At 38.5% G+C, this 10,115-nt stretch overlaps 1 pseudogene across 1 annotated transcript; it reads right to left on the reverse strand.

Annotated features, from left to right (window-relative positions):
• Positions 1-1,088: 1,088 nt before the first annotated feature.
• Positions 1,089-2,512, reverse strand: LOC119473415 (annotated as a pseudogene). Its single transcript, XR_005202628.1, has one exon. The product of XR_005202628.1 is annotated as an actin, cytoplasmic 1-like (transcript).
• Positions 2,513-10,115: the final 7,603 nt, after the last annotated feature.

Below are 10,115 nucleotides of genomic sequence, written 5' to 3' on the forward strand. Positions count from 1 at the left end.
GGAGGTTGCGGTGAGCCGAGATCGCGCCATTGCACTCCAGCCTGGGTAACAAGAGTGAAACTCTGTCTCAAAAAAAAAAAAAAAAAAATTAATTACTTGTCCATTAATCTAGTGTGGTTGTTGAAAGGATTAATATATCCAGACATCTTTAAAGATAAACATAGAAAGACATTGATTCAGAGGAGGCCAGAATAGAAGACTTATTCAAATATAGCCACAGTGTGTTCCATGCAAGACACCGTGCATAGAAATAAATGTTACTTGTCTTCAAGGGTTTTTCGTTTAAAAATGGATACACTGATTATAAAACTGTAAAAAAATGTATAAAGCATTAGTAAATAATAATTATATACACTTTTCATTCTTATGTTCTTTGTATATATGTTTCAAATTTTCTAGTCAATCTTAATTTAAATGTATTGACAGACCATAACTTCAGTGCACCATTCTTTATTGCCCACCCAACATATGCTTGGTGAGTCTAACTGGCTATAAATAATAGAATTGAATTTTTAACAAGGCACATATCTCCCTAACCAAATCATAATCCTTTATAATATGCTCGTGTTATAACATTATAAAAGTAATTTGACCATTTTACATTTCTCTTTTGATATTGATTTAAATAATTAAGTAGACAGTCTTTGGAATTTTTAGTGATTTCTTAAAATCATATTTTTAAAGTAAATAAACTATCATGCCTTTACTTAACCCCTAAATATAGTAGGTATTATGCTAAGTGCTTAATAGATATTAAATCATAATTTAACATTTTAATTTTCTTTTTTTTTTTTTTTTTGGTATATGTGTGCACTTTTATTCAACTGGTCTCAAATCAGTGTACAGGTAAGTGCTGGCTGCCTCCACCGCTCCCAGGGAGACCAAAAGCCTTCATATACCTCAAGTTGAGGGACAAAAATCGGGCAGCCACAAAGGCTAAAATCTTTCAAAATAAAAAAGTATTAAGGCAAAAATTAAAAAAATTTTGCATTACATAATTTACATGAAAGCAATGCCATTACCTCCCCTGTATGGACGTGGGAGAGTACTGGGTTATTTTCCTTAGAGAGAAGTGGGGTTGGCTTTTGGGAGGGCAAGGGACTTCCTGTAATAACGTATCTCACGATATTTGGAATGACTATTAAAAAAAGAATAATGTCCAATCAAAGTCCTAGGCCACATTGTAGAACCTTGGGGGATGCTCCCTCCAACGGACTACTGTCATCTTCACCATTTCAGTTTTTAAAATCCTGAGTCAAGCCAAAAAAGCAAAACAAAACAAAACAAAGCAAAAAACAAATAAAGCCATGCCAATCTCATCTTGTATTCTGCACAAGTTAGGTTTCGTCAAGAAAGGGTGTAACACAGCTAAGTCATAGCCCACCTAGAAGCATTTGCAGTGGACGATGGAGGGGCCAGACTAGTTGCACTCCTGCTTCCTTATCCACATCTGCTGGAAGATGGACAGTGATGTCAGGATGGAGCTGCCGATCCACATGGTGTACTTGCTCTTGGGAGGAGCAATGATCTTGATCTTCATCGTGCTGCATGCCAGGGTGGTGATCTCCTTCTGTACTCTGTCAGCGATGCCAGGGTAAATGGTGGTACGACCAGACAGTACTGTGTTGATAAACAGGTCTTTGCGGATGTCCATGTCACAGTTCATGATAGAGTTGAATGTAGTTTCATGGATGCCACAGGATTCCATGCCCAGGAAGGAAGGCTGGAAGCATGCCTTGGGGCAGCAGAACTGCTCATTGCCAGTGGTGATGACCTGGCCATCCAGCAGATCATAGCTCTTCTCTAGGGAGGAGCTGGAGGCCGCTGTGGCCATTTCCTGCTCGAAGTCCAGGGTGATGTAGCAAAGCTTCTCCTTGATGTCACACGGGATTTCCCACTCAGCCATGGTGGTGAAGCTGCAGGCATGCTAGGTGAGGATCTTCATGAGGTAATCAGTCAGGTCCCAGCCAGAAGTCCAGATGCAGGATGGCGTGGGGGAGGGCATACCCCTCGTAGATGGACACAGTGTGGGTGACCCCATCACTGGAGTCCATCATGATGCCAGTGGTACAGCCAGAGGTGCACAGGGATAGCACAGCCAGGATGACCATGTACATGGCTAGTGTGTTGAAGGTCTCAAACATGATCTGGGTCATCTTCTCTAAGTTGGCCTTGGGGTTCGGGAGGGCCTTGGTCAGCAGCACAGGGTGCTCCTCGGGAGCCACATGCAGCTCGTGGTAGAAGGTGTGGTACCAGATCTTCTCCATGTCATCCCAGTTGGTGATGATGCCGTGCTCAGTGGGGTATTTCAGGGGTCAGGATCCCTATCTTGCTCTGGGCCTTGTCACCCACATAGGAGTCCCTCTGACTCAGGCCCAAATCATGCCCTGGTGCCTGGGGTGCCCCATGATGGAGGGGAAGATGGCCTGGGGGCATCGTCAGCCATGAATCCGGCCTTGCACATGCTGGAGCTGTTGTCCACAATGAGTGCGGCCATATCCTCATCCATGGTGAGCTGGTGGCAGGTGTGGACAGGTGGCAGAGTGGTGAGGGTGAGGCTCTGTGCTCGCAGGGTGGACGTGGTCTGGGTGTTCAACAGTTTAGTTTTCATAGAACCCTATACATCACTATCCCCATTTTGCAGCTGAGAAAACTGGGAATCAGAGATATTAATGAAAAGATACAAGAATACACAACTGGTAAATGGCTGAACCAGGCTATATACCCTAGAACTCCTGAACTTTCATATCCAGAATGTTCTTACAATGAGAAAAATGTGATTTTTGAATCAAGTCTTGAATAAACCGAGAGTGGTCAACTTGGGTAACACTATTTGGATCGAAAAATAAAGGATGATTTTAAAGTAATAAGTTTTCTTTGTGATTCATAAAATAATTATATTCCCCCCCAAAATTTTTCATAATATGGGCAATAATATTATTAGAATAATGGCATAAGAATCTATAATAATCAGCTCTATGTATATATTCTAGTTTACTCATTTAAGCTGTATTCTTACTGTTTTATAGTCTTATCTTTGAATTACTTGAGCTGAGAGGAGGTTGAGGGTTAAATTTGAAGTTCCTGAAGGTGCATTCAAAGACATGGGCCATTGAGTGTCTTCCAAAGGGATAGCTGAGCATTAATACGGGCACATCATGCTTGAGGAGCCCAAGGGAATAGCAGACAATCAAGGCATCATTGTATAGCAGAAGAGTCAGTAGTAAAACTAGGAAGAGACCATTTGCAGTCTCTTTAGTTCGTGTCTAGGATTCATTTTCTATATGTATAAGATAAACTAATGATGCCCAATTCACACTGGTCCTGCAAGGATCAAAAGAAAATAAGTGGAAATCCTATGAGTCGCTGTCTGACTGATAGAAGCACAGAGTGTCAGTACCTCTCCTTCCTCTTCACTGAAGCTCATCCGAGTCTTGAGTAGGAAAAATTTTCGGTAAGGACAAATGCAAAATACACGAACAGCTAATCAACACTCAAGAGTTAGCCTGTGCAGATTGAGAACTCGTATCAATCTGTGAGATTAAGGTTTCTGTTCTCTATAATTTAGAGAAAAATGGAAACTGAACCAAGGATCAGGGTGAAGAAAATGAACAGTGCTTACAGAGTGGTATAAAGTGCTGTGATTTTCTTTCATAGCAAACATAGCCAGGTAGCACACATGTTCTCTCTCATACACATTTCAAAAGACAAATCATGTGATTTTGTAACCACTCACATGTTCATGCTCAAATGAATGCCAAGCCAGTAAATTCCTTGGAGAGTGTACAATGTCAACAGAACACTTTGCTACAAAAGTTTTTGTTGTATACAAAGATGCCACTCTCTTTACAACTGTGCCTCTCCAGATATGTTTTCCCAGAGGAAGATAAAGCTTAAGTAGCAAAGGTGGGAAGAAGGGACTGAACAGGAGACACATTACAAGTGAGACTCAGAACAGATGACAGATATAAATGGCTTTAGGAAAACACTTTCTTCATCTTTCCATTTCACACTTGGATGGCTTCAACAGTTTTATGGACCCTCCCAACCCCTACCCCACCTCCTATAAATGTTTTATGTAATGTCGGCCTATCATTGTGCTTGCACGATAAACATGACAAGCATGCTGCCAACATCCACCCCAAGGAGGGACTGGCAAGGCCACAGCCTGAGCAAATGGATGGGAATCACATTAACACACGCTTCTAAGGTAAATCAGAATAGAAACATCAGACAATAAGACACCGATTCTCAGACATTTTGTGCAGGAGCTGAATCTACTATTGCTACTGAAAGGACTGGACAGGGGAATGCCTGTCACAGTTACAGATTTTCTGGTGGGTGGGATGGAGGTAGGAGTGACAGAACCACCTATCAGCCACACCGGAGATGATTGATAAGCCAGAAAAAACAGGCAGCGAAGCTGAGCCTCTCTCCAGAATTCATTTGTTATTTCTGATCTCTCTCTCTCTCTGTCTCTGCCTCTCTCACACTGTAGCTAATCAGTGGTGATAGATGAGGGTAGATATTCCCTCCTTCCTTCAGGCACCCAATTGCATTTTCTCTTGCTTGTCACCAGGTCTATCATCCATTTCTCAATGAGTCCTTTACACAAATAAGAAAAGAGCCATTCTCTCCCTAGAACTGTTAATGCAAGTCCTGAAGTGTTGAGAAAAGGAAAAGATCAAAGGATTTTTTTTTGTTTTGTTTTACTCATAAAGGGACAGAGGAAAAGCATTTCCAGGAGAAATGCACTGAATAATCAGTGTCAAGTGTGGAAGGGGAAGTACAAATAAAAATGCAACAAAATTGGAGAGCTGGGAGTAACATGATTTTGGCAAGAGTCTAGCCCTCATCCCTGTGTCCCCATTTGAATTGGATGTAGTTATTCCAATTGGCTCATTAAGGCAGCCCAGGCACCAGTGTAGCTGGTGTTTACAGGACCTTGTCATTTGCATGCCTCTACTGATGACCCACTCAAATAAAAATGGACAAATTTTGGTCATATCTCATTTTCATATCTTCAAGAAGTATAAGGCAGTAAGTAGAGTTGTAAAATTAAGGCTATAAGCGACGTGTGTTAACATGATGGGGCTAGAACATTCAGTACTTCACATTGGCTGGGATTCATTTAGAACCCAGCACATGGTGGATGCTCAAAATATTGGATCCAGCATCTGCATGTGAAGCCAAACAGCTTCACAAGAAATAGTCAAACTGAATATTTTGGTCCTAATATATTTGGTCATGTACATGAGGAACATTTTAAATCAGGAGCTCTACAACTTGAAGACAGGGACGTGATAATGGTGATGAAAACAAAAATAGCCATGATCACAGTGATAGTCACAATAAATAGAGACTTGAGAAACGTGACCCATCAGGGTAGTATCTTCTTAAACAAACTCCTTTAAATTGATTTAAAAGACTAAGTGACCACCTTTCTCAAAAGGAACTCTATTGTATACCTTGGAGATTTACAAATAGGAACTCCTATTAACTAAATTAAAATCTGTATCATCTTTGCAAAATTATCTTGTTAATAGATATGTCAGGACCAGGTACTGCTATTTGAAGAAATCTGTTATACATTAAAAGAAGGTATTATATTTACGTATAGGTTTCTTGGTCAGAAATACATTGTTGAATTAAACAGGGAGAAAAGATTTGGCCATCCTACCACCTCATGAAGATAACCTCATAAAAGGAGGAGAGTATGTTGGTGTTACTTATGCATAGGGAGGAATGGATATTTTTATCAGACTGTCAAAAACAAACTTCTAAATGTTTACATTTAAAGATATGTAAATTAAAAATATGTAATATGTAAATATAAAATATGTAAACTAAAAAAGCTTCCTACATATGTTGCTGCCTTAAACCAAAGTGTACATTTCCATGTTCTAGAATTTATATATATCCTCATATAGTTTATATTTCTGTAATTATAGTATATATCCATTATGATAAATACGAAACCTAAAAGTGTCATGAGTGCACCAAGAGTGTTGGGCATGAGAGGACTCTTCAGCACCATTTCTAAACCATGGTTGTATGATGATCGTGTATACAATGCTCAAACTATTTCGCCTGATAGCTATGCTTCTGTCAATTTATTAGCATTAATATTGCATTAAAAACAATACTTTAAAAATACACTTATAAGGAAAATAATGCTGAAAAACAATCAGTTCAGCACCATAAATTAGAAAAAATGAATGAAGCCCTTTGGGGATTAAAATTACCCCCAAAGGGCTTCATTTTCTTTTGGCCTAAAGTCAACATCATTATCTAGTTACAAAACAGGTGCTGCAAATTCTACCCTGACAATAGGCACCAGTGTGCAGTTGAAATAACTTGATGATGTTCCTTTGATACAGTTACTTAAATGGCCTCAGCAGACACATTTTTAGCCTAAATTATTTTGTGGCAATCAACCTTTATAAAAGAAAAAAACAAAGCAACTATGGAGCAATTTGATTACCACCTTATATTCTAATCATGTTCATGAGTGACTTGGAACTCTCATATGAATTGACTCTCTAGATTAAGAAGCCTATTTGGTATTATTCGAGGTGTAAATACATAAACAAATAATTTAACATTCAGGCCCTTGATTATCAAATGATTTTCCAATCCTTAATTCAATGCATTATTGTTCAACCCTAAACTTTGCTTTAATAATATAAAATACATTCTGAGAATTATTTATGTGAATGAGGGTTCAGGAATTGCTGCCACACAGTGATGGTTTCTCCTTGTTCTATCAGAGTGGCTCCTTATTTGAGAAGAGCATATAACCTACCCAAGGAGCATGAGTCTATGAAGGCATCATCCTTTAGTTTTTGTACCCTGAGGCACAACTGTTTGGATAAGTATCGACATTTCACCCTTCATCAATGCTAAAATTTAGCGCCGAGTTCCTACAATAAAGGCTTATGTCTTCAGCCTTTTTCTTATTAATCCTATTACGTTTGTCTTTATGAGCTCTCCTAGTTCCTTTCACTCCCTCCGGGGCTTAGCTGCAAATGAGATTTCACATCTCAGTGTAAAATAACCCGAACATTTTTCTATAAAATTAAATAAAAGTCCTCCATTCTGGCACTACATGCCTAGAATCCAATTTCTGGAACCAATGTCTTTCCCAACGCCTCATTGTCTTCTTGCCATCTCACTTTTCTTAGCACTAGGAGCATTTTTTTTTTTTTTGCTTTTTTTTTTGCATTCAAATGATTTACTGGTGTGGGAAGTAAGAACAGTATCTGGTGGTCAGAATGAATAGTGGAGAGCAGAATCCTATGCCCATTTTTCTGAAGACATTGTATGACTAGGACTGAAAACTAGTCTTTCCTGTTGCTCAGGCCATCTCTGTTCCTCTCTGCTAGTCCGTGCCTGTGCTTCTGGAGTGAACTAGCTACAATCACACACACAAACCCAATCCTTTGACACTTCTCCTGAAAATGAATTAGAGTTTCTCAAAAATAAAGCTCAGAGGATAAACAAGTCCTAGGCACACTGCAAAAGGTTTAGTTCTTTGAAGGCATTTCAAGTATCAGAAGCATCCCATCTTAATGGACGTAAGTCCAAACACACAAGCCAAACAAGTGCCAGGCATCTCAGGAATCCCTCAGAGCATTCCATCCAGTACATCCAGGTGTGATTACAGGTGAGTAGAATTTTTCACTTAAAGAAATTCCAGGTAGTATTGAGGTCTTATAAATAGTAACATTTTTTAAATAACAAAAAGAAATGATTCATTCAAACATTTTGCATCCTCCTCAAGATCTTGCTTAAATTTAGATCACAGGTGCAATGTTAATAAAATTCCACTTTCTGAAGTTTTCTCTCTATATAAATTGGCAATGGATGGCAATGAATTATGCACACAGAAAATACCAAGTAAATCTAGTTTAGTGAAAAGTATGTTAAATTGCCATCCTAGTTATTTTCTGATCCAAGAAGAGTCTCCATATTTTTAAATTTCAGAAATTACTTTGGAGATCTTTCACCCACTCTTAGCCCAAAAATTTTTTAATCACTTAAACACGGAGGAAAATCTATACAGAGATACAGACAGAAATACTTCCAGAAGGTGACACCAAGGTGTGAAACAGCTAGGTAAATGTAGCAGGAAGTGTTCAGGACAGAGGTAAACTGGTCACATCATTACATCTATCCTAAAAATACTTACATGCTTCAACAGAAATAAATAAAATGCACATCAAACATTTTGTGGTGCTCCCCACCTGTCAGAGAACCCTAAAAGAAATGAAGCCTAATGCTGCTTCTAACTCTCTATGGTCCTACTATTAATTTAAGCAATTCTTTTGAAACTGAGCTATAGCAATGGGATAGCCACTAAATGAAATAAATGCTTCACATCACTAAAAAGTTTCAATGGGATTAAAATAACCCTACTAATATTAGCTGGGCTGACTAAACTATTTTGCCTTGGGAATTTAATCTGAAATTATATCGGCTTCTGATTAAATAAAAAATAATTCTTATTGAAAGTAATTCTTCTATAGAAAACAGAATCTCATTGGGAAAGGTACCACCATTTATGAGAGGTAGAATTCTAGCCATGAAAATATCACATGAAGAAGGCTGAATGTGAATTTGTATACAAGTTATAAAAGAAGGATTGACTGACTGCACGTATCAAAGGCTTAGAAATACCACTTGAAAATATGAATATGTTTGCTATGGACATTATTTTTATATCATCACTACAAGCAAAGTGAAGTATATTGAGAATATATTATAAAGAAGATAATCCAGTTGCTAACTGACATAAAATCTACCATATTAAATAGTAAATGTATTTTGCTGACGTAACTTCCAGAGAGATATTTCACTTTTGCTTATGCTAATTCATAAAGAATGCATCAGGTCTATGAGGCAAGTCCAATCAGTAGTAATCATGCAAAAACATTATGGCCAAGGTTTTGTAGGCTTTATTGACAGGAGGGCATAACTATATGACTTCTTGGAGTTTCAGAGATAAATTTTGAAAAGATTCAGATAAAAAATATTGTTTTCCTCCTGATAGATTTGCAAATACTCAGTGATTATTGCTTGTACTAACCTATCATGATTCTACATCTTTTTCACAGAATATAAGAAGTTCTTAACCATGTTAGTGGCTGCTGTATATAAGAGAGGTACTTTAAAAAGGAATATTTCAGGCTGTTAAGCCGAGAATCCACGAGTCAAGTGGATAGAAACATCAGCTTATACCTCAAAATTGACTTATTAGACTGCTGCTGGGTGAATACCTACTTGCAACATGCCAACTTTCTGGAAGCAAACAGAATTTTGAGGGGTTCCAAATCAATTGGTATATAAAATCTAACTCTGTCTACACTTTTTAAAAGTCTTCTGTCATCTGACCTAATCCTATCTACCTAAGGCCATTTCCTTCTAAACAATCAAGCTAATAGTCTCATGTTGTGCAACATATACCATACTTATAACCAAAAGCCTTTCATCATATTGTTCTTCTTACTTAGTATTCTCCTTCTTGACCCTTCATCCATCTAAATCCCAGCCATCCTCCTCCTGTCCAAGCTCAAATTCAAACTCTTTCACAAGGGCTTAGCCAACATTCTCAGCCTTTGCCCATCTCCTCCAAATTTCTCAAGAACATAGTATGAACATGTCCCAAACTATAAGTTTATTCCATCCAGATATTTTAATCTTTTCAAGTATTTTGTGATCTCTCCACAGACCTGGCTCTCATCTGAGAATTCTAAATATCTCACTGTACCTAGTAGGACTCTAATTATATAACGAGTTTTCAATACGAATTGAAGGGGAAAAAATAGTCATGAACACATACTAATGAATATCTTAGAAACTGATTTTGCCAAATAATTATGTAAGAATACAACTGTTGGCCGGGCGCGGTGGCTCAAGCCTGTAATCCCAGCACTTTGGGAGGCCGAGGCGGGTGGATCACGAGGTCAGGAGATCGAGACCATCCTGGTCAACATGGTGAAACCCCGTCTCTACTACAAATACAAAAATTCAGCTGGGCATGGTGGCGTGTGCCTGTAATCCCAGCTCCTCAGGAGGCTGAGGCAGGAGAATTGCCTGAACCCAGGAGGCGGAGG

The sequence above is a fragment of the Cebus imitator genome, unplaced genomic scaffold (assembly GCF_001604975.1).
Source record: "Cebus imitator isolate Cc_AM_T3 unplaced genomic scaffold, Cebus_imitator-1.0 Scaffold157, whole genome shotgun sequence".
NCBI lineage: Eukaryota > Metazoa > Chordata > Mammalia > Primates > Cebidae > Cebus > Cebus imitator.